Below are 24,553 nucleotides of genomic sequence, written 5' to 3'. Positions count from 1 at the left end.
TCATGGCTCCGCCATAACACGGCAATAATCTAGCCATCCGGCTCACGGTTAAATCTATAACCAGCCATTTCATTAACAATTACGGCCTTTCGGCCCATGGCATAACAAGCACTTCCACCACCATCCTCCGCCTCTCACATGAACATCTTTGATCCTCATTGATCATTCATTTTTCCCTTGCTTCACTCGCAAGTTACCACATCCCCTAGCTCTTTTTCTAATAGCTAGGCATATCATAATATTTTAAGATATAAATGGTGAGATCGGAGGCTTAGAAGTATGAGATTTGGCTTTTAAAACTCAAAAATTAACTTTGGGATGAAAACAGGGCCACGCGTATGCGCACTCTACGCGCACGCGTGGATGGCCACAAAACTCATCGACGCGTAAGTGTCATGCACGCTAACGCGTGGATTGAAGATTAGCCAATCAACGCACACGCGTCAGTCACAAAACTGGCACAGTTCAGGCATGACCCTTTGGAAAATGGCTGGGCATTGGGTGCAGTACATCGGCGCGCCCGCGCACGCGTAGATGGCGTTTTCTGGAAGAACGGCGCGTACGCGCCAAGTGCGTCTACACGCGAGGTGTCATTCTGCTAAAAATTTTCTAAGTTAAAAGCTGCAGAATTCACATATTTCAAACCCCAATCTTCCAACGGACATAACTTTCTCATTTTAAATCGTTTTTCACCCGTTCTTCGAACGGCATGGACATCCCGGATCCAATTTTATTTCTAAACAGATTTGGCATAAAATAGGGATCCGTAGTCCAAATTATGTCCCATCAAAGTATGCCCAAAAACCATGTTTTTCATACAAAACCACAAAGTGCCATTTTCAAAACAAGTCATTTTCAACTCTTTTCAAAATCAATCAAAACATGCCAATTTCATCCCTTTTCTTTGAAATCAAAATATATCAAATTCAACATCAAGCCTCCTCAACTCACACATTGACACATTACCACAATTTACAAAATCACTATCCCATCATTTTAACCTACTTCACCCAAGTGGCTCAAACTTAAACACATTGACATATCATATACTCTTCCTCATGCCAATTTTTAACAACACCAATTCCAATAAATCATCATTGTACACAATCAATATCATACTCACCATCAACATGGTTCGACCCACCATTCAACCATAACCAATCATCAAGCATATATCACAACATGCATATTTCTCATACATCATACCATCAAGGCATCAATAATCATCATTACATATATGACCACATCATATATCTCAACCATTCAACAATATCAACAATTCAATGCCTATCTTAGGCCTCTAGCCTAAGTATTTCCTACCACATTACATATTAGATACGAGAAATCGAAACCATACCTTAGCCGATTTCCCAAGCTCCACCGGTGCACTTCCAAACCACTTTTCCTCAAGCTCTCAAGGCCTCAACACCTCCAAGAACAGATTTTTCACCACCAAATCCTTTTTTAAGCTTTCCAAAATCACCAATCAAGCTCCAATATTCACACATACACAACCTAAGCCACAATCATCATACCCATACACAAAATCTCAAAATCCAAACATCATAGAACCATAAATTACACTAGGGTTGAGAATCTTACCACACCCAAGGTCCAAGGAGACAAGATTAACCTTCTCCTTCAAGAGAGTTGGGTTCTATAACATCAAAGAGCCCAAAATCTCAACATTTTTGCTCATGAAACTCGAAAATAAGGCTGGAAATTCAAAGAGAAAAACGTGGTTTACCTCAAGATTGATTGTATGGGTTTTGTAGATCTCTCCGCGGTGAACGCGTGGCCGCAAACGGTGCGACAATCGGAGCTCTAGATCAAAAGTTATGGTGGTTTGAAGATCAAGTGAGAGAAAGAACTTGAGAGAGTAGTGTTCTTCCCCCCTTTCCTCTCTTTTTCAGCGTGTGTGTGTGGCTAATGAGGAGAGAGAGTGTTGAAAACTAGGGTTTTGGTTTAGTGGGCCAAGGACCCACTTTGGGTCTGGTTGGCCCGGTTTGGCCCGGTTTGGCCCGTTCAGTCCAATCTTGGTCCGAATTCTATAAAATTGGTACCAAAATTCTCGTCTCAATCTCCTCTATCACATTTAGCCATAAAAGTCACATTTTAGGCTTTCTAGAATAAATTTTCATTTATGGGTTAATTAGCCGTTAATTAACCGGGTTTTACAGTGGCTTTGTTTTGAAAAGGAAACTTACTTTGAGGAAAACAAACCTATGAGCTTGAAACTATTTGAGAAATGAGCATTTTGAAATTGAGATAAAGATGAATCTGATTGTTATTTTCAAAGAAAAGTGATTTAAGAAAAAGTATTATATGGCATGAAGGATGATTTAACTTGAGATGGATTGTGAAGGAAGTGTTGTGTATGTTATGAGCCGAATGAATGTATTTGATAATGAATCATGGGTGGTTATGTATTATGTTATGAGATGGATGACAGTGATAAATATTGAATTATAGCTGGGTATGTACATGTACATAATTATTGATTGACAATGTGATTTGATGCACTTCCAAATATCTGAGATACGAATTTCCTTGGGTAAAAGCAGTGGTTAGCTACCATGTGCTCCAGGTTGAGACTCGGTACTCTCCTGACCCTATGTCGTAAGTGTGGCCGGACACTGTGAAAGTTCTGGATGAGCTCGCCCCCTTAGATAAACACCAGTGTGGGTGTTATATATATATATATATATATATATATATATATATATATATATGTATAAAAAGAATTTTACTGATAGTTATAAAATTAATTCAATATTAATTTTTTTTTGAAACAATTGAATCTTGATTCTAATTATTAATCACAACCTTAGTATTCCCTACAAATTATACGTAATAAATATTTAAAGAAAGAGAAGTCAAAATATAAGTTAAACAAATAAGTGGTAAAAATTTAAAACTAAATAAAAGAATAGAAAAATATGCATATAATAATATATTTTTTATATGAATAATATTACATAATTATTCTTAATTATATTTAATTATGATTTAATATATTTTTTATAATTTTAAGAACTTATTTGAATTATATTATTTTATTAATTTTATTTTTTGTAAAATAGAAAAGTAAAGAGAGATAGAGAATGAAAGAGAAAAGAGAGAAAAAGATAAATAAAAAGGAGAGAAAGTTTGTTAATTTTAGAGAAAAAAATTATTTTAATTGTAATGAAAGAATATCGATATCTCATGACACATTTTGGATTGTCAAATTAGTAATATAAATCATAAGTTATATATAGAGTGGAAAGGGTCGAGAGAAATAGATAAAGCGAGAGAGATAGATAAGAGGATGGAGGAACGAAATTCATTAATTTAAAAAAAATATTTCATTTTAATTTTAATGAGAGAGTATGATGTGCAAGAACGGATGTAATTGTAATGGTGTGGGGGCAAGTGCCCCATTGAATTTTAGAAAACTCGCGAATAATACTTAGTAGTAAATTTTATTTGCCCCCACTATATAAATAAATTTGACCCCATAGCTCAACACTCGAAGAAATTATCAGTATATCGACCGATTTAGCAACCGATTCTGGTAGTTGCTAAACTTTGGTCGCTAAATTTGAAATTTTGTCGCTAATCATTAGCGACTGATTTAGCAACCGATTTTCAACCAAAACTATCAAACCCTTACCAAACATAATCGGTCATTAAACCAAATTGGCTGTTAAATACTTACCAAAGTTTTCGTCACTAAATCGATCGTTAAGGGTATTGGTCGTTAACTAGCAACCAATATATTAGTCGCTGATAACGACTACACTTGTTTGTGGCTAAATCAATCATTGATCCTAATTTTTTAATTACCTATTTTTTAATTAAATTTTACATCTATTATTTTTAAACTGATTTTTATATATAATTATAATTCAACAAAATATAGAACCCATCAAACATAGATTTATAAAAGTATTGCTTTTAAAACTAATTACATCATTTTAATGTCTCTAATTATTAATCACGTCATTTATATATAATTCAACAAAATATAAAAATCATCAAACACAGACTTATAGAAGTATTTCTTTTAAAATTAATTACATCATTTTAATATCTCTAATTAGTAATTATTAATCACATCATTTAAAATTTTTAACTATTGACTAGAATTATAATTACAATAAAATAATCACTCTTTAGAAGTAAGTTAAGTTCAAATTTTTTTCTGTCTTCTCCAAACTAATTTTTAAGTCATCGTTCTCCTCTTATATTTTTTAATTATTTTTTCATATTCTAACTTTCGCAACCAATCAGATGACTGAAAATTAGAACTACGATAACTAGACATTTTTTCAATTGTAGTGGATTCTATTCCAAGTTTATAATTTTTTTTTTAACTCTAGCTATTTCACTCCATACATTTATCTTATTTAGTGCACTACTTTCCTCTTTAGATGCTTTTTGCGTAGTCTATTACATAATATTTTTAAATTTATCATGTCAAGATCAAAATTAGATCAATTAAGTAAGCATATATCCGATATTGTTGTCACCAAAGATAAATATTTAAGAAATAACTCACAAACTTCTGGCTAGTATTAAATCTTTAATTTCACCATTTTATTCAATGCCCTAGTAAAACGACTATTATAACTACACCGAAATAAGGTGTACGAATTTTCATCTTCAAACTCATCCTAATCAGAGATGCCAACAATTCTTGAAGCTCATGTTTAGCCGTATGAGACACATCAATTATATCAAACCTATGAAAACCATTAATAAATATAAACCATTTTTTTTCAGTTGTGTTCATGTCAAACTTAACCAAATTCACTACTATAGTCTATATTAGCTAGCACCCTCAAAACTATAATCTTTTAACACATTTTGTTCGTGCTAGATAACATACTTTCACTCTGAATCTTCATTTTCAATTTTCATCACTTTGTAAAAGAAAAAAAATACGCTGCAATTGATACTGAAATTATTATGTTAGGAAGGAAAAAGAAGAAAAAGAAAAAATGGCTGCATTTTAATAATTATTTTTCGTGTGGCTAGATTTGTAATGAAGCTCAAATACATTGGATCACATGAAGGCAAAAAGAAGATATGTGTAGAGTGTACTTTGTATGAGACAAATTAAAATATTGCACTATAAAAAAATAGAGCATTTAATTTGTAACAAATTCTTTGTATAAAATTTTAAAATTGTTATAAATTTTTTTTTTATAAACAACAATTAGTTATTGTTACAAAATAAGGATCTTTTGTAACAACAAGATAATTTATTGCAAAAGTTTAAAATGTTTTATAACAAAAACTAAAGTTGTTTTAATTTGTGGCAAATGTTCAAAACGTCTTGTAACGAAAAGTTGTTTTGTTATAAAAGTTTAATATGTTTTATAACGTAAAGTTATTTTGTCACAAATTCAATATGTTTTGTAATGAAAATGTGTCTTGTTATAAGAATTCAACATATTTTGGTTTGAGTTTAATTTTGATACACTAATAGCGTAAAATATTTTATACAGTCGTATAATTATATTCGTTTTTTAGATGATTATTTACGCGGTCAATATAAAAAGTAGTTAGTTAATATGGTCAAACAAAATATTATTAATTTAATATTTATCTTAATCGAATTAAATAAATAATTAATTATAACATTTTTAAAAATCATTAACCAAATTTCATAAGACAAAATTTAATGCAAATTAAAATAAAATTAATTAATTTATTCCAATCAAATTAAATAATTAATATAATTGATTAGTTATAATTAATGTAGTCAAACATAATTTAAATAATTTAACATTTATCTTAACTAAATCAAATAAATAAATAAATAATATATTTAAATAAATTAAACAAAATAAATCAAAAAATACTTTTAAAAATATGCCATATTAGTTATATTGTTAATTGATAAAATTTGATTTTAATAATATATAATAGATACACATTCTAAAGAAGCATAAATTTTGATAATAAATTAATACTCAACAAAACCATTAAATATGAAAATATTAGATTACGATTAGTTTGCAAAATTAAAATTGTGACACGAAGGGTAAATAGATAGGTCAAACTGAAAAATTATATAAAATAATATATTATTTAAAACTAATACAAAATTATAACTTCCTAAAAAAGTTTATAACGTTTTGTTTATCATTAAGTATCTATAAATACTTAAGGACCAATGTTTTATAAAGCATAACCATTAAAAAAGCACGACGAAATAAAATTTTCATATCAAATTAAACATCATGAAAATCCTTTTCTATTTCTCCATCCTCTTACTTGCTCTTCCGGTTAGTTTTGGTATACATCAAATCCATAAAATTCAATATGTATTATTTTGAATAAGTATCTTATGATGATTCTAGTTTCTTGGTTAATAATAGTGTATTTTATGTCCAAATATTTGTAGGAAATAACCCATTGCGATTAGTATCACCACCAATCAAATTTTGTCTTGCAACATTAGGCGTCAGTTATTGTCTTCCACCTTCAAAACCAGATGCATGCAATGAAAGGTGCAAAACTTTTCTTGGTAAACCAGGGGGCACAGGATTATGTGATAAATTAACAAAAGTTTGCGTTTGTATTTATTCACCACCATGTAAACAGTGACAGGAGTATGTAATTAACACAATTATGCATGTACTTATACTTATCCACAACTATGTAATCAATGTTATAAATTGAGCAGTCACATACATAGTTCACCTTTTTCTTTGTGGGAGTATATGTATTCACCTTCTACTATGTAAAATAATGGTGAACCAAATAACACATCAAACAAATAAATAAAGTGTATGATTGTACTGTTATTTTCTATTTATTAAATAATAATAAAGTAATGGTTTTATATTATTTATCAATTACTCCTGGCCTTTTCTTTCAAATAAAAATCTATGTTTTATGTGTATTGAACTTTTTCATTAATAGTTTTTTTTTATAATAAAAATAAAAATATATGGTTCTAACTATATATATGTTACTGTTAATAGATACAAAATGCTGCAAATTGCATTGGTTAATTATTTATATTTAAGGTCATATTTAGATTTCGTTTGACATGTAACAGATTATTGTTAAGTAAATTTATTAACACGAATAGGTATCGTTGGTTATTATGATTTGAGATAAAAATTAAAACTATCTTAACTTTTTTAATATCGATTTTAATATTAAATTTAGCATTTTAAAATTATTTTTTTTAATTTTTGGATAAAATTATCTTTCTGATTGTTACTAATAGTCATAGAATTTAAAATAAGACAAAAACTCACATGCAGTTATATTCATGTGAAGTTGATTGTTAAGAGCCGTTAGATAATTTGACATATTTACATAAATTATCATCTAATGCTCGGTTCTCAACTATCAAAGTCACATGTCTCTTTACGTGAAGTTGTTATTTGAGAATCATTAGATTATTTGACAAGTTTGATTAAGTCATTATCTGACGATTCTCAACTATCCAGTTTACATAAAGACATCTATATGTGAGTATTAACTAACAAACGAATAAATAAGTAAATGGCATCATCATTATCTTCTTTCCCTTTTGTTCCTATCAACCAACACATCGATCAGCACGAACAACGATAACGCTTTCTCATCGCATTTCGCAATGTAAAATCCAAAATTTTTGAAAAATTTTATTATGAGTAAATTTTAATTTATTTATTCATTAAAGACTTTAATTTTAGAAATTTTTTTATTAAGGCTAACTAAATCAAGTTTTGATAATTAAATTTGGATTTTTATCTAATTTTATAATTATTGCATAATTTTCATATTTAAATTATAAAGTTTAGTAATGGTAAAATAATAAAGATTTTATGATTTAATTTAAATAGATTTTAGAATTTAATACTTTAATTTTTATGAATGAAAAAATTAATTATATAATCTCTAATTATTGAGTTAGAGTATTTATTTGAAAATAATTTGTAAATTAAAACTTAAATAGTATTTTTTTAAATATTAATGTTAGATTAAAATAGATTTTCAATTACTCTGTTACTCTAATTTTATTAAAATTATCTGAACTATCCCCTAACCCTAAACCTAACCCATCACCCACACACACACCTTACCAAACCATAGCCATCCCCCAAACCCAATGAAAGAAAGAAAGAAATAGGCAACAGAGTAAAAGAGATGGAGCTGAGGCAGGGAGAAGAAGAAGAAAAGAGGAGGGGAATGACCGCGCCGGCGTGTTGGGCCTCACCGCCGCCGTCGCGCCATCATCGGACCATGGAGGGAAAGAGAGAGGGAGCGCTCGTGGAGGGAGCCAGGGGAGAGAGAGGCGAGCGCGAGCCAAGGCGTGTGAGAGGGAGCTACCGTTGTTGGGTTGCCGTTCTGCCTCGCCGTCATCCATGGAGCCACAAGCCGTCCCTAGTCGCCGTCGCGTCAAACACAGGAGGGTCGCCGGGGGAGAGCAGCGCCGAAGAGAGAGAGAGAGAGGCCGAACGTGGGGCCTTCGTCATCCTCCTCGTCGCTGACTAGCTCGCCACTGCCATTGTTCTATTCGCACCGTCATCATCCTCACCGCGGAGTCCGAGTCCTCGTTAACCATGGTGAATCCGAAGAGAGAAGCCGAATGGGAGAGAGGGAGACGCGACCAGACGTGAATGGAGGGAGGAGGCAGGCTTGCCAGAGAAGGAGGAGGCCTCGTGACCGTGCCTAGTTGCCAGGAAAGTCAATGTGGCTTCTGGAACCACCCCCGGTGTTGCCGCTTCTTGGTTCAGTCATTACTTCTTGAGTACGGTAAGCATTTTTGTTTCGAAAAGTCCTTTAATCACTGTCCCGTTATCTTTTGCTGAGGCTTTGCGGCGTTAATTGCTATAAGTTTGAGTTTCGGTTATTGTATGTTACGATTAGAGTTGTTATGATTGCTGCGAAAGTGGTTTGGAGCTAAGATGGCGGTTGCCGTTGATTTCGGGTTGAGAGGAAAGGTTCCCATTGGCACGTTTGGATTATGGTTTCGACGAGTCGAGGTAGGAGTTTTTCTAAAAAGATATTTTATATTTTGGAATTGTTATAAATGGATACTGATGTGAGAATTATATACTTTTTAGTGATTGTATAAGTCTTATGTATTGTCTGGCTATTTTGGATGAATATGATTATATATTTGATTGGATTATTGTTTGGTTTCGATAAATGGACTGTTACTGAATTGTTTTCTTAAAGTTTTGAAAATGGGTTTGGTCAGTTGATAATGATTTGATATTGAATCGTTTTCCTGGAGAGATAAAATTGATATGAATGGCTGGACTTAGCTTGCTTTTAAACTGATTCTTGGTTTTGAACCCGTGGAAAGGGTTGCAGAAAGGTTTAGTTGGGACCCAAAAACAGTGGCAAAGTCCAAGTTTTAGGGGAGATGTTGCCGGATTTTTATGAAATTAAGATCCTATTTTAAAATATGATTTAGAAAAGAATTTGGATTTGAGAGGTCCTATTCTTTGGTTCTTGATTTATTAAGAAATGGGTGTTTCGAGTTTAAGCTGTTTAAGAAAAGTTTATGTTTTCCGATTGATTTAAATATGAAAGGGCCTATGTTTTGAAGTTTGATCAAGGAAGTGCCTGTGGAGGAGTTTTAGTGGATTTTAAAAGAAATTGAACTTTGATTAATTAAATTCGTTTTGTTTTTGAAATGTTCTTTAAGTTTCAGCTTAGCAAGACTAAACAATTCTAAGCCTTTGGGAAGATTTTCGATTTAAGGACATAATTGAAATTTTTTTCCGGATTAAATAATTTGGTTTTGGTTTGGTTTTGAAATTAGTTTGGAATATTTGTATACATGACTTGGTTTTGGTTTAAATCCTCTTTTCTTTATTCAAATCAAGAAGCTAAGGTTTTAGAGGTTTTCAATGAATTTAAGGAAATGAGTTAGGTTAGCCTCCCCTAAAGTCTTGAGACTCTGCTTAGGAACTTTTGTTACCAAATCTTGTTTTAGGATGAATGATTTTGAATCTCTCGAAAAAGACTTTTGATTTGGTGTGGTTTCTGAAATGTTTGGAAAGATGTTGTGGAGAGTGGCCTTATTTTAAAAAGGGAAATTTACATTTGAGGAGAAGTGGCTAGCCATCACGTGCTCAGTAACCATGTTTTAAAAAAGGGAATTTACGTTTGAGGAAAAGTGGCTTATGAGCCTGAAATGATTTGAGGAATGGGGATTTTAAAACCAAGGCTAGAAAGAATTGATTTTTGATTTCAAAATAAAGCAAATTGAGAAAAAGTAATTTATGACTTGAAGGATGATTTATGAGTTTGATGATGTTGGATGGTGGAAATGCTATTATGTTATGAGCCGAAATGGCTGTATATGATAATGAATTATGGCTGATTGTGGAATATATTATGAGTCGGATGGCTGAGTATGAATATGGATGATTATTGAGTTGATAAAGTGATTATTGCACTTCCAATTATCTGAGATACGAGTTTCTTTGGGTAAAAACAGTGGCTAGCCACCACGTGCTCTAGGTTGAGACTTGATACTATGCTGACACTATGTCGTAAGTGTGGCCAAACACTGTGAAAGTTCCGGATGAGCTCACCCCTGTGGATAAATACCAGTGTGGGTGTTGTGTGATTTTGATTATGATTGTGAATAACTCGAGTTGGGAATGCATGACAGAGGGACAGTCCAATGGTTAGCTACCAAGACTTGTCGGGTTGGCTTTATAACCGACAGATGAGACTCATCAGCCACTAGGATAGGCATTCATCATATGCATCTATGTGACATTGTTTGGGTGTGCATATTATACTTGGTTTGCCTATGTGATTAATTATGCTTAATTGCTATTTGCTCTACTTGAAGTAATTGTTTGTTTGTGCTTGAACTTTCATACTTGTGTTTGCGACTGAAACTCTGTTGCACTGTGGTGATTGGTTGTTGTTTGGATTGTTTGGGCCTAGGGCCGTGGTTGATCATGAGGTGGGCTGAAGGCCATGTTTGGTTGATGTTTCTGGTTTAGAAAAGTATAAAAACTAAACTGGTTTAGCATAGACTTGATGAACCTATGCTTGGAGTAGGTTGGTCATTCATACTGCTTAGGAAAAACCTTTGAAAGGCTTTTGAATTTTTGAATAAATAAAATATATAGCATGTTTCATACTTATTATGAACCAAGCATATATAGGCGTAATACTCAAATAAAGAAATTCACTGACCGGGACCAAATTAAACAAGAAAGGTAAATGCATTGATGCGATTGACCAAAAAAATGGGAAAAAGAATTGGAAAAAAGTTGATTGTTTCTTGAATTAGCTAATTGAGCTTTAGCGGGTTGTGCACATAAATATGTTAATAACGCGATAAACATAGCAGATTTTTACTTACCTATTAAGAAAACTTGTTAGTGAAGGAGGAAGACACAGAGACCTATTCTTAGACAAAGAGGACGAAACATCCTCGTATGTTCTAAAAGCTGTTATTGCAGTGGCAATTAATAAAAATAGAAACTTAAACTTGTCTTAACAAGAACAATCATAAATATTAAAGATAAAATGCTACAACTTTGTACCAACAGAAAATATTAAACCTCAATTGTCATCCAAACTCCGACACAACCACCTATCCTAAGCTAAACTAGAAGGTTGAATTGCACATTAAAAAATTGAGAAAGAATCAAAATAAATTATCACACAAACCACTTAAAACCCTCGTCAGTCACAGAAATGCCACACTTCCCTCATCTGCGATCATAGCAATGAGTGCTAAACTTTTTGTGGGAATTTGAGCTCTATTTGCCATTTAACCTGAACAATTGCAATGAAAAAGATTGAGGGGAAAGAAAAAGTAAACGAAAGATGACATTAAACAAAGATATACAACTTGAAATTTGAAAGATTCAACCACATACAACAAGGGTAAAAACATGACATCAGGTCCATTCTTTCAAATTTATATTGATCGGTTTTAGCACTATATGCCACAAAAGAAAGGGCTGACTTCAAATTCTTTTACATCAAAATTTTTATCAATTAACCAGACCCAAGTTTAATGAAATAATCAATTGATTGAAACAAATTTCTAAATTATATTCGATAAACTAGCATCAGCAAACTAAAGAACATGAGATTTGTAAGCAAGATGCATGAAAGCAAACATCATTAGAGAAGCAGAAAATCATACTGTAAAATGATAGTAAAAGGAAGAACCAAATCATAATAAGATATCTTAAACACAATTTAAAATGGCAAAATGGAGAACTTGAAGGTCAGGGAAAAAAATAGAATTTTGAAATCTAAGTTTATTTAGAGTAGGTATACTAAATAAATTCAAAGCAAAATCGAAAGAGATCGCAGCTTATTGCATTCATCAATCATCAAAACTTTGAAAGCACAAGGGATGAAAATAAATGGGTGAGAACTAGGAATGGATATTGAAGCTTACCGAATGAATGGATTGATGAGAGTAAGGCTTGTCAGTCAGTATCCACACATCTACTGCTCTCAACTCTATTCTTGCTTCTTTATTTTGATCTAATCCATATTCTATAAAAATACTCTTTGAGAAGCCACTACTTGAACACTTCGAACCTACAAAATCATCACATTAATAAGCAAGAACTTTTTTGTAAAACCCAGAACTTTTGGAAAATGAGTCAATTTCAAATTATTTATTCATTAAGGATTAAATAATAAATATTTTATGGTTTACTTTAAATAATTAAGATTTTAGAATTTAATACTTCAATTCTTATGAATAAAGAAAATCAATTATATTATCTCTAATGACTGAATTAGAGCATTTCTTTAAAATTAATTTGTAATTTATGATCAAATAATATTTTCCTTAAAGGTAATTTTGTTGAATTAAAATTTGTTTTCAATTATGCTATTACCCCCTAATTTTATTAAAAATTACCTAAACTACCACAGTTTAACCCTAACCCTAATTCCCAAATTGGGAAAAAACCCTAACCCTGAAACCCTAACCCAATTACCCGGTTCCCCCTTAACCCAGCAGCAGCAACACCGGCAAAATGAAGCCAAAGAAACAAAAAGGTAGAGAGGAGAGGGATTCACATAGAAGACATAGCACAGAGGGGAGAAAGAGATCGCCCAGCTCGTCGCCGCCGCGCCGCTCAGGGCCACCGCCTCGCCACAGCCTCACTCATCTCGTCGTCGTCGCATAGCTGCCCGCCATCATCATCGCTGGTGCTAACATAGAACGGGAGGAGAGAGCACGCGCGCAAGGAGAAAGAAGAAGCCACTACCCTGCATCCATCGTCGTTTTCGCGGGGTCTGTGTAGCCGCCTTCGTCCACGAGTGATGTCGAAGAGAAAGTTCGTAACGAGAGGGGAGGCACGCTGCCGTGTGGAGCTGTGAGTCCAGTTGCCGTCACCGCCGCGAATGGCGTCGCCATTGCTATCACGTCTAGCTGCTGCCGCCGCATGCCCCTTCGCCGCTGTTGGAGGTGAGTTGCTGGAGCCTTCTGCCATCGGAAACCAACATCCGAGCTACCCAGGAAACCGCTAGTAGAACCACTGTTGTTTTGGGTAAGCTCTTCCCTGTTTCTGCTTCCTTGTTCTACCAATTTCTTTCTACTCTGAAGCTTATCACTGAAACTGTTTATATTGGATAAAGTGATTATTGTAAATTTCCTTGCCACTGCCGCCGCCGGAATCACGAATCAAGGTGGAAGAGAAGGCCATCTTCCCTGCTGCTGCTATAACCGTCCTTACTGTTGTAACACCCTACCATACAGAGTCTTATGCTTAAGTCATAATTCAGAGATGACAAGGTATTAAGACCTCTAAAATAAAAATTTAGTACGTATAGTATTATGAAGAAGGTTTATAACTAGTGAGCTTTGAAGAAAAAGGGGTAAAAGAAAATCGTAACTCGAAAAGCGCAACACTCCTATGGATAACGTAACGAAACAGATAAAGGAACAAGCTAACGCGAGCTTATATATATACATAAGAGTGTCAAAAACATGAATATCAAAACTCGAGATCCGGTTGCGAAGTTAACCGATCCGAGCATAGAAGTATATACATAAATATATAGAACAAGGAACCCAAAGGGACATAAATACAGAAAACCTATTCTCCAAAACCATCTCTACGAGGGGTTATCACAGTTTGTATTATTAGAGGAGATAACAAGTATCTAAGAAAAATATATAAACCAAAAATAGAGTCCCGAGAATCAAGGATCTTCGCTAATCCAGAAGTCTCCAGCATGCCTTAGCGAGGAGCCTCACGTTTTGCATATGAAAATCACAAAATCCGCATGAGTAAGAACCAGAGGTTCCCAGCATGGTAACAGTTCCCACATATTTAACATATAATATCAGAGGAAAGCCGAAGGCAATCCTAGAACTTCCACCAGATAAATCAAAGCTTATAAACGGGCTAAACCATAAATGGCAACTGACTAATGATCTTCAGTCTAACTAATACTTCCCTTTTCAAGTCCTTTAGACCTCCCAACCGCCAACAGTAATATAATATAGCAAACACAATTATAAACAAGAGATATACAAATAGGAAGCAGATACATCATTTAGACAATTAGCAAGTAATATGCAGTCAAGCATTCCAAACAATTCACATAGTATGCATATGATGTATGCCGGTCCTAATGGCTGATAAGTCTCATATGTCGATTATAAAGCCAGCTCAACAAGTCCCGGTAGCTAACCGTGGACTGTCCCTCTGTCGTGCATCCCCAACTCAAGTTATTCTCGATCATCATCATGATCATAATCAATTTAATACAACACCCACACTGGTGTTTATCCACGGGGGCGAGCTCATCCGGAACTTTCACAGTGTCCAGCCACACTTACGATATAGGGTGGTGCACGAAATTGCAATCACACTTTTGCAATTCCGCACAACTAACCAGCAAGTGCACTGGGTCGTCCAAGTAAACCTTACGTGAGTAAGGGTCGATCCCACGGAGATTGTCGGCTTGAAGCAAGCTATGGTTATCTTGTAACTCTTAGTCAGGATATCAATAATTATCAGGTTTAATTGTGAAAAGTAAAAGAACATGAAATAAGTACTTGTTTTGCAGTAATGGAGAACAGGTTGAGGTTTTGGAGATGCTCTATCTTCTGAATCTCTGCTTTCCTACTGTCTTCTTCATGCACGCAAAACTCCTTCCATGGCAAGCTGTATGTAGGGTTTCACCGTTGTCAATGGCTACCTCCCATCCTCTCAGTGAAAATGTTCAACGCGCTCTGTCACAGCACGGCTAATCATCTGTTGGTTCTCAATCAGGTTGGAATAGAATCCAGTTATTCTTTTGCGTCTGTCACTAATGCCCAGCCTTCAGGAGTTTGAAGCTCGTCACAGTCATTCAATCCTTGAATCCTACTCAGAATACCACAGACAAGGTTTAGACCTTCCGGATTCTCTTGAATGCCGCCATCAATTCTAGCTTATACCACGAAGATTCTGATTAAGGAATCCAAGAGATATCTACTCAATCTAAGGTAGAACAGAGGTGGTTATCAGGCACACGTTCATAGGTGAGAATGTTGATGAGTGTCACGGATCATCACATTCATCAAGTTTAGGAACAAGTGATATCTTAGAATAGAAGCAAGCGTGATTGAATGAAAAACAGTAGTAATTGCATTAATCCATCAAGACACAGCAGAGCTCCTCACCCCCAACCATGGGGTTTAGAGACTCATGCCGTAGAAGATACAATAAGAAATATGTAAAGTATCATGAGGTACAGATACAATATCAAAAGGTCCTATTAATAGTGAACTAGTAACCTAGGGTATATAGAAATGAGTAAATGACGTAAAAATCCACTTCCGAGGTCCACTTGGTGTGTGCTTGGGCTGAGAATTGAAGCTTTCATGTGTAGAGACTTTTTCTGGAGTTAAACGCCAGCTTTTGTACCAGTTTGGGCGTTTAACTCCAATTTTTGTGCCAGTTCCGGCGTTAAACGTTGGGAATTCTGAAGCTGATTTGCAATGCCGGTTTGGGCCATCAAATCTCGGACAAAGTATAGACTATTATACATTGCTGGAAAGCCCAGAATGTCTACTTTCTAACGCAATTGAGAGCGCGCCAATTAGGCTTCTGTAGCTCCAGAAAAGCTACTTTGAGTGTAGGGAGATCAGAATCCAACAGCATCTGCAGTCCTTTTTAGCCTCTAAATCAGATTTTTGCTCAGGTCCCTCAATTTCAGCCAGAAAATACCTGAAATCACAGAAAAACACACAAACTCATAGTAAAGCCCAGAAAAGTGAATTTTAACTAAAACTAATAAAAACATACTAAAAACATACTAAAATGTACTGAAAACATACTAGAAACAATGCCAAAAAGCGTATAAATTATTCGCTCATCACAACACCAAACTTAAATTGTTGCTTGTCCCCAAGCAACTGAAAATCAAAATAGAATAAAAAGAAGAGAATATACAATAGACTCCAAAATATCAAAGAAACTTAGCTCCAATTAGATGAGCGGGACTAGTAGCTTTTTGCTTCTGAACAGATTTGGCATCTCACTTTATCCTTTGAAGTTTAGAATGATTGGCATCTATAGGAACTCAGAACTCAGATAGTGTTATTGATTCTCTTAGTTAAGTATGATGATTCTTGAACATAGCTACTTTATGAGTCTTGGCTGTGGCCCAAAGCACTCTGTCTTCCAGTATTACCACCGGATACATACATGCCACAGACACATGACTGGGTGAACCTTTTCAGATTGTGACTTAGCTTTGCTAGAGTCTCCAATCAGAGGTGTCCAGGGTTCTTAAGCACACTCTTTTTGCTTTGGATCACTTAAAAATTTTTTTGACTGCTTTTTCTTGCTTCAAGAATCAATTTGATGATTTTTCAGATCCTCAATAACATTTCTTCTTTTCCATCATTCTTTCAAGAGCCAACAAGTTCAACATTCTTTAATCAACAAATTCAAAAGATATATGCACTGTTCAAGCATTCATTTAGAAAATAAAAATTATTGTCACCACATCAAACTAATTCAACTAGTTTCAGAGATGAATTCGAAATCCTGTACTTCTTGTTCTTTTGTGATTAAAGCATTTTTCATTTAAGAGAGGTGATGGATTCATAGGACATTTATAGCTTTAAGACATGAACCTTAAATTTTATTAATCATGAATTAAGAACAAGACTCAAAAATAGATATAAGATAAGACTAATAGTAATAGAGAACAAAATTTTAAATGACTCTAAAATAGACTCCTAATGATAGAGATTATCACAGAGTTAGGACTCAACAACCTTGATCTTGAGAAGTGGATGCTCCCTCAACTTGAGGCGTATTTGACCCTTCAAGGGAGAGCTTCTGGCGCTTCAGCTCTTGTAGCTCACGCCCCTGCTTCTCTTGTTCCTTCAGCAATTTGCAGAGCATGCAGTTTTGATTCTGCTGTTCTTCCTTAATTTGTTCTATAGCTTCTTGCAGCTTGGCAACAGATGCTTTTAGACGAGTCCAGTAGTCAATTTCAGGAAGTTCAGGGAGGAACTCCTGCGCCCTCCTTTTGATGGAGTTATCTTGCATTTGTCCTTCCATTGACCTCTTGGTGATTGGGTGCTCAATTGGGATGAATTCATCTACTCCCATCCTCACCCCAGCATCTTTACATAGCAAAGAGATTAAGTTTGGGTAAGCCAGTTTGGCTTCAGTGGAGTTCTTGTTTGCAATTGTGTAAATCTCACAAGCAATCAGATGATGAATCTCCACTTCTTTTCCCAGCATGATGCAATGAATCATCACTGCTCTCTTGATAGTAACCTCAGAACGGTTACTAGTGGGCAAGATAGAACGCCCTATAAAGTCCAACCAGCCTCTTGCAACTGGTTTGAGATCTCCCCTCTTGAGTTGGTTTGGGACACCTTTTGAATTGGTCATCCACTTGGTTCCAGGGAGGCATATGTCCTCTAGAACTTGGTCCAACCCCTTATCTACTCTCACCATTCTCCTATTAAAGGATTCAGGATCATCTTGTAGTTGAGGCAATTTGAAGACCTCTCTTATTTTGTCCAGATGGAAGTAAATAATTCTCCCTCTGACCATGGTTCTGTAGGTATGAAAAGCAGTTCCAGTCATTCTCTACTTATCTGTCAGCCACAGATTTGAGTAGAATTCCTGAACTATGTTTCTTCCAACCTTTGTCTCAGGGTTGGTTAGAACTTCCCATCCTCTGTTTCGAATTTGCTCTTGGATCTCCGGATATTCATCTTCTTTCAGATCAAATTTAACTTCCGGGATCACTGACCTTAGACCCATTATTTTGTGGTAATGGTCTGCATGTTCTTTGGTTAAGAACCTCTCTTGACTCCAAAGATCTTTTGGAGCATTCTCTTTCTTACCTCTAGAATTGGTTTGTTTTCCTTTGGGAGCCATGATCTTGATGAGCCTTAGCTTAGTGATCACGGAAAAACACACCAAACTTAGAGGGTTGCTTGTCCTCAAGCAAAAGAAAAGAAAGAAGAGAGAGAGGAGGAGAGCAAATTCGAATGGTGGGGAAGGGGGTGGCCGAACATATATTTATAAGGGAGGGGGAGAGATTTCGAAAATTTTGAAGGAGATTTGAGAAGATATGGAAAGAATTTTAGAGATATTTGAGTTTTTGAAGAAGATTTGTAAAGGATTTGAGAGAGATTTGAAGAATGATTTTAATTTTGAAAATTTGAAGGTGAATGATGAAAGTTTGAAATGTGTTTGTGTAGAAAATTATGGATCAAAACAGGAAAGTTTGAAAAAATTTGAAGTGGAAAGCAAAATCTCTGTCCCCCACCTATCATTCTGGGCGTTTAACGCCCAAATGTTGGCCATTATAGGCGTTTAACGCCTAGCCAGGTACCCTGGCTGGCGTTAAATGCCAGAAACCCCTTCATCACTGGGCGTTTTGCTAAACGCCCAGGATGCTGCACACCTGGCGTTAAACGCCCAAAATGGTGCCCATCTGGCGTTTAACGCCCAGAGTACCCCTTACTGGCGTTTTTTCGCCAGCAAGCTCCTTTTCTCTGCTTTTTGCACTGAATCCTTCTGTAACTCTGTGAATTCCTTCAATTTTGATGATCACCCTTTGAGAATATGTATCAAACTTTTATTAAATAAAACAGATAATCTGCTAATGACTGGGTTGCCTCCCAGCAAGCGCTTCTTTATTGTCTTTAGCTGGACCTTTACTGAGATTCATTCAAGCCTCAGTTTTGAGCATTCTTGCTCAAAATTGCTTTCAAGATAATGTTTGATCCTCTGTCCATTAACAATGAACTTTTTGTCAGAATCAATATCCTGAAGCTCAACATATCCATATGGTGACACTCCTGTAATCACATACGGACCCCTCCACCGGGATTTAAGTTTTCCTGGGAATAGTCTGAGCCTAGAGTTGAAGAGCAGAACTTTTTGTCCTGGCTCAAAGACTCTGGATGACAACTTCTTGTCATGCCACTTCTTTGCCTTTTCCTTATAATTTTTTGCATTTTCAAAGGCACTGAGTCTAAATTCATCTAGCTCATTTAGCTGGAGTAATCTTTTTTCAGCAGCTAACTTAGCATCCAGGTTTAGTAATCTGGTTGTCCAGTAGGCTTTATGTTCCAGTTCCACGGGCAGATGACAGGCCTTTCCATACACAAGTTGGTATGGAGAGGTTCCTATAGGAGTCTTGAATGCTGTTCTATATGCCCACAGAGCATCATCCAAGCTCTTTGCCCAATCCTTTCTACGGGAAATTACAGTCCGTTCTAGAATTCTTTTTAGCTCTCTGTTAGAGACTTCAGCTTGCCCATTTGTCTGTGGATGATACGGAGTTGCCACTTTGTGGCTAATTCCATATCGGACCATAGCAGAGTACAGCTGTTTATTATAGAAATGAGTGCCCCCATCACTGATTAGTACTCTGGGAACACCAAACCTGCTGAAGATGTGTTTCTGGAGGAATTTCAGCACGGTCTTAGTATCATTAGTCGGTGTAGCAATAGCTTCTACCCATTTAGATACATAGTCCACTGCCACCAGAATGTAAGTGTTTGAGTATGATGGTGGGAACGGACCCATAAAGTCAATACCCCATACATCAAATAATTCAATCTCTAAGATTCCTTGTTGAGGCATGGCATAACCATGAGGCAAGTTACCAGCTCTTTGGCAACTATCACAGTTACGCACAAACTCTCGGGCATCTCTATAGAGAGTAGGCCAGTAGAAGCCACATTGGAGGACTTTAGTGGCTGTTCGCTCACTTCCGAAATGTCCTCCATACTGTGATCCATGGCAATGTCACAGGATCCTTTGTGCTTCCTCTCTAGGTACACATCTGTGGATCATTCCGTCTACACATCTCTTAAAGAGATATGGCTCATCCCATAGGTAGTACTTGGCATCTGAAATTAATTTCTTTCTTTGCACCCTGCTGTACTCCTGGGGTATGAACCTCACAGCTTTATAATTTGCAATGTCTGCAAACCATGGAGCTTCCTGAATGGCAAACAGTTGCTCATCTGGGAAGGTCTCAGAGATCTCAGTAGAAGGGAGGGACTCCCCAGCTACTGGTTCTATTCGGGACAGATGATCAGCTACTTGGTTCTCTGTCCCTTTTCTATCTCTTATTTTTATATCAAACTCTTGCAGAAGCAACACCCATCTTATGAGCCTGGGTTTTGAATCCTGCTTTGTGAGTAAGTACTTAAGAGCAGCATGGTCAGTGTACACAATCACTTTTGATCCTACTAAATAGGATCTAAACTTGTCAATGGCATAGACCACTGCAAGTAACTCTTTTTCTGTGGTTGTGTAATTCTTCTGTGCGTCATTTAGAACACGGCTGGCATAATAAATGTCGTGCAGAAGCTTGTTATGTCTTTGTCCCAACACTGCACCAATGGCATGGTCACTGGCATCACACATTAGTTCGAATGGTAATGTCCAGTCTGGTGCAGAGATGACTAGTGCTATGACCAGCTTGGCTTTCAGGGTCTCAAACGCCTGCAGACACTGTGTGTCAAACACAAATATTGTGTCAGCAGCTAGCAGGTTGCTTAGAGGTTTTGCAATTTTTGAAAAATCCTTTATAAACCTTCTATAGAATCCTGCATGCCCCAGAAAGCTTCTGATTGCCTTAACATTGGCAGGTGGTGGTAATTTTTCAATTACCTCTACCTTTGCTTTATCCACCTCTATTTCCTTGCTTGAAATTTTGTGCCCAAGGACAATTCCTTCAGTCACCATAAAGTGACATTTCTCCCAGTTTAAGACCAGGTTAGTCTCTTGGCACCTTTTCAGGACAAGTGCTAGATGGTTAAGACAGGAGCTGAATGAGTCTCTATATACTGAGAAGTCATCCATGAAGACTTCCAAGAATTTCTCCACCATATTAGAGAAGATGGATAGCATGCATCTCTGAAAAGTTGCAGGAGCATTACACAGACCAAAAGGCATTCTCTTGTAGGCAAACACGCCAGAAGGGCAAGTGAATGCTGTTTTCTCTTGGTCTTGAGGATCTACTGCAATTTGGTTGTAACCTGAATAGCCATCCAAAAAGCAGTAATAATCATGACCAGCTAGTCTTTCTAGCATTTGGTCTATGAATGGTAAAGGAAAATGATCCTTTCTGGTGGCTGTATTGAGCCTTCTGTAGTCAATACACATACGCCACCCTGTAACTGTTCTTGTAGGAACCAGTTCATTTTTTTCATTATGAACCACTGTCATGCCTCCCTTCTTGGGGACAACTTGGACAGGGCTCACCCAGGGGCTATCAGAAATAGGATAAATAATCCCAGCCTCTAGTAATTTAGTGACCTCTTTCTGCACTACCTCCTTCATGGCTGGATTTAGCCGCCTTTGTGGTTGAACCAATGGTTTGGCATTATCCTCCAATAGGATCTTGTGCATGCATCTTGCTGGGCTAATACCCTTAAGATCACTTATGGACCATTCAAGAGCTGTCTTGTGTGTCCTTAGCACTTGAATTAGTGCTTCTTCTTCCTGTGAATTTAAAGCAGAGCTTATGATCATTGGAAAAGTGTCACCCTCTCCCAGAAAGGCATACTTCAGGGATGGTGGTAGTGGTTTGAGATCAGGTTTGGGAGGCTTATCCTCTTCCTGAGGAATTTTCAAAAATTCTTTTATTTCCTCTGGTTCCTCCTGATCAGGCTGAACATCCTTGAAGATGTCCTCTAGCTCTGATTCTATACTTTTAGTCATATTGATCTCTTCCACCAAAGAGTCAATAATATCAGTGCTCATGCAGTCATTTGATGTGTCTGGATGCTGCATAGCTTTGACAGCATTCAACTTGAACTCATCCTCATTGACTCTCAGGGTTACTTCCCCTTTTTGTACATCAATAAGAGTTCGTCCAGTTGCTAGGAAAGGTCTTCCTAGAATGAGAGTTGCACTCTTGTGCTCCTCCATTTCCAGCACTACAAAGTCAGTTGGAAAAGCGAATGGCCCAACCTTGACAATCATGTCCTCAATTATGCCTGATGGATATTTAATGGAGCCATCAGCAAGTTGGAGACATATCCGGGTTGGTTTGACCTCTTCAGTCAACCCAAGCTTTCTGATAGTAGATGCAGGTATTAGATTGATACTTGCTTCAAGGTCACATAGGGCTGTCTTGGTGCAAACACCTTCTAATGTGCATGGTATCATAAAGCTTCCTGGATCTTGAAGCTTTTTTGGTAAGCTTTTCAGAATGACTGCACTGCATTCTTCAGTGAGAAATACTTTTTCAGTTTCTCTCCAATCCTTCTTATGACTTAAGATCTCTTTCATGAACTTAGCATAAGAGGGTATTTGCTCAAGTGCCTCTGCAAACAGAATCTTTATTTCAAGAGTCCTTAGATAGCCTGCAAAGCGGGCAAATTGCTTATCCTGTTCCGCTTGGCAGAGTTTCTGAGGATAAGGCATCTTGGCTTTATATTCTTCAACCTTAGTTGCTGCAGGTTTATTCCTTACAGAGGTGGTTGGAGAAGCCTTTTTAGAGGGGTTACTATCAGCACTCTCAGGTGTCTGATTCCTCATTGGCGTTTGAACGCCAGGATTGGGTGAGGAATGGGCGTTTAATGCCAACTTTTCCCCCTTTTCTGGCGTTTGAACGCCAGGAGTATTCCTCTCTGAGCTCTTACTGTTCTCAGAGGGATTTTGAGCCGTGGTTTGGTTATCCTCTATCAACTGTTCCTTTCTTGGCTTTTTGCTACTTTGAGCAGTGTTATTCAATGTCTTTCCACTCCTCAGTTGAACTACTTGGCATTCTTCTGTTATCTGTTTAGATAACTGCTGTTTTGTTTGATTCAACTGTGATTCTATGTTCTTGTTGGCAATTTTAGTTTCTTGGAGCATCTCTTTAAATTCTGCCAACTGTTTTGTCATCAGGAGTAACTGCTGATTAAGCTCAACAATCTGTTCTTGAGGATTAGGATCAGTAGCTACTGCCATAGCTTCTTCTTTTGTAGAGTGCTCACTGCTAGAGTATAAATGTTGATTTTTAGCAACAGTATCTATGAGTTCTTGGGCCTCTTCAATCGTCTTCCTCATATGTATAGATCCACCAGCTAAGTGGTCTAGAGACATCTGAGCTTTTTCTGTAAGCCCATAGTAGAAGATGTCTAACTGTACCCACTCTGAAAACATTTCAGATGGGCATTTTCTTAGCATACCTCTATACCTCTCCCAGGCATTATAAAGGGATTCATTATCCTCTTGTTTAAAGCCTTGGATGTCCATCCTTAGCTGTGTCATCCTTTTTGGAGGGTAAAATTGATTCAGGAATTTGTCTGATAACTGTCTCCATGTTTTTATGCTTGCTGTAGGTTGGTTATTCAACCACCTCTTAGCTTGATCTTTTACAGCAAATGGAAACAGTAATAATCTGTAGACATCCTGATCCACCTCTTTATCACGTACTGTGTCAGCAATTTGTAAGAATTATGCCAGAAACTCAGTAGGTTCTTCCTGTGGAAGACCGAAATACTGGCAATTTTGCTGCACCATGATAATGAGTTGAGGATTTAGCTCAAAGCTGCTTGCTTTAATGGGAGGTATACAGATGCTACTGCCATATGCAGCTGTAATGGGGTTAGCATATGACCCCAGAGTCCTTCTGGACTGCTCAATTCCACTTAGGTCCATGATGGAGAAAGAGAATATGATATGGATTCACAAGTAAAGTAATTTTTTTTTTAATTAAAGGTGACCGAAAAAATTAAAATAAAATAAATGGAAAATAAAATAAAATTTCGAAAACTAAAAGAAAATAAGATCAAAGCAAATTGAAAACTAAATCAATTAGTTAATTAAAAAGATTTTGGAATTAGCAATTGAAAAGATATGATTGAAAATTATTTTGAAAAAGATTTGATTTTTGAAATGAGGAAAGAGAAAAACAACAAAATGACACCAAACTTAAAATTTTTAGAAAATCAAACACAAATTTTCGAAAATTTAAAGGAAAACACAAAGAAGACACCAAACTTAGAATTTTTAAGGATCAAGAAAGGACTAAGAACATGCAAATTCGAAAAATTAAAAGAAAACAAAAGCATGCAATTGACACCAAACTTAAAATATGAAACTAAACTCAAATAAAAGACTCT

General features: G+C 36.1%; 1 pseudogene; it reads right to left on the bottom strand.

Moving 5' to 3' along the window:
* Window positions 1–13,556: 13,556 nt before the first annotated feature.
* Window positions 13,557–24,089, bottom strand: LOC148569049 (uncharacterized; annotated as a pseudogene).
* Between the last annotated feature and the right edge of the window lie 464 nt (window positions 24,090–24,553).

Source organism: Arachis ipaensis, chromosome B4 (assembly GCF_059453495.1).
Source record: "Arachis ipaensis isolate K30076 ecotype BB chromosome B4, ASM5945349v1, whole genome shotgun sequence".
Lineage (NCBI taxonomy): Eukaryota > Viridiplantae > Streptophyta > Magnoliopsida > Fabales > Fabaceae > Arachis > Arachis ipaensis.
This window is presented reverse-complemented; position numbering and strand designations above follow the sequence as displayed.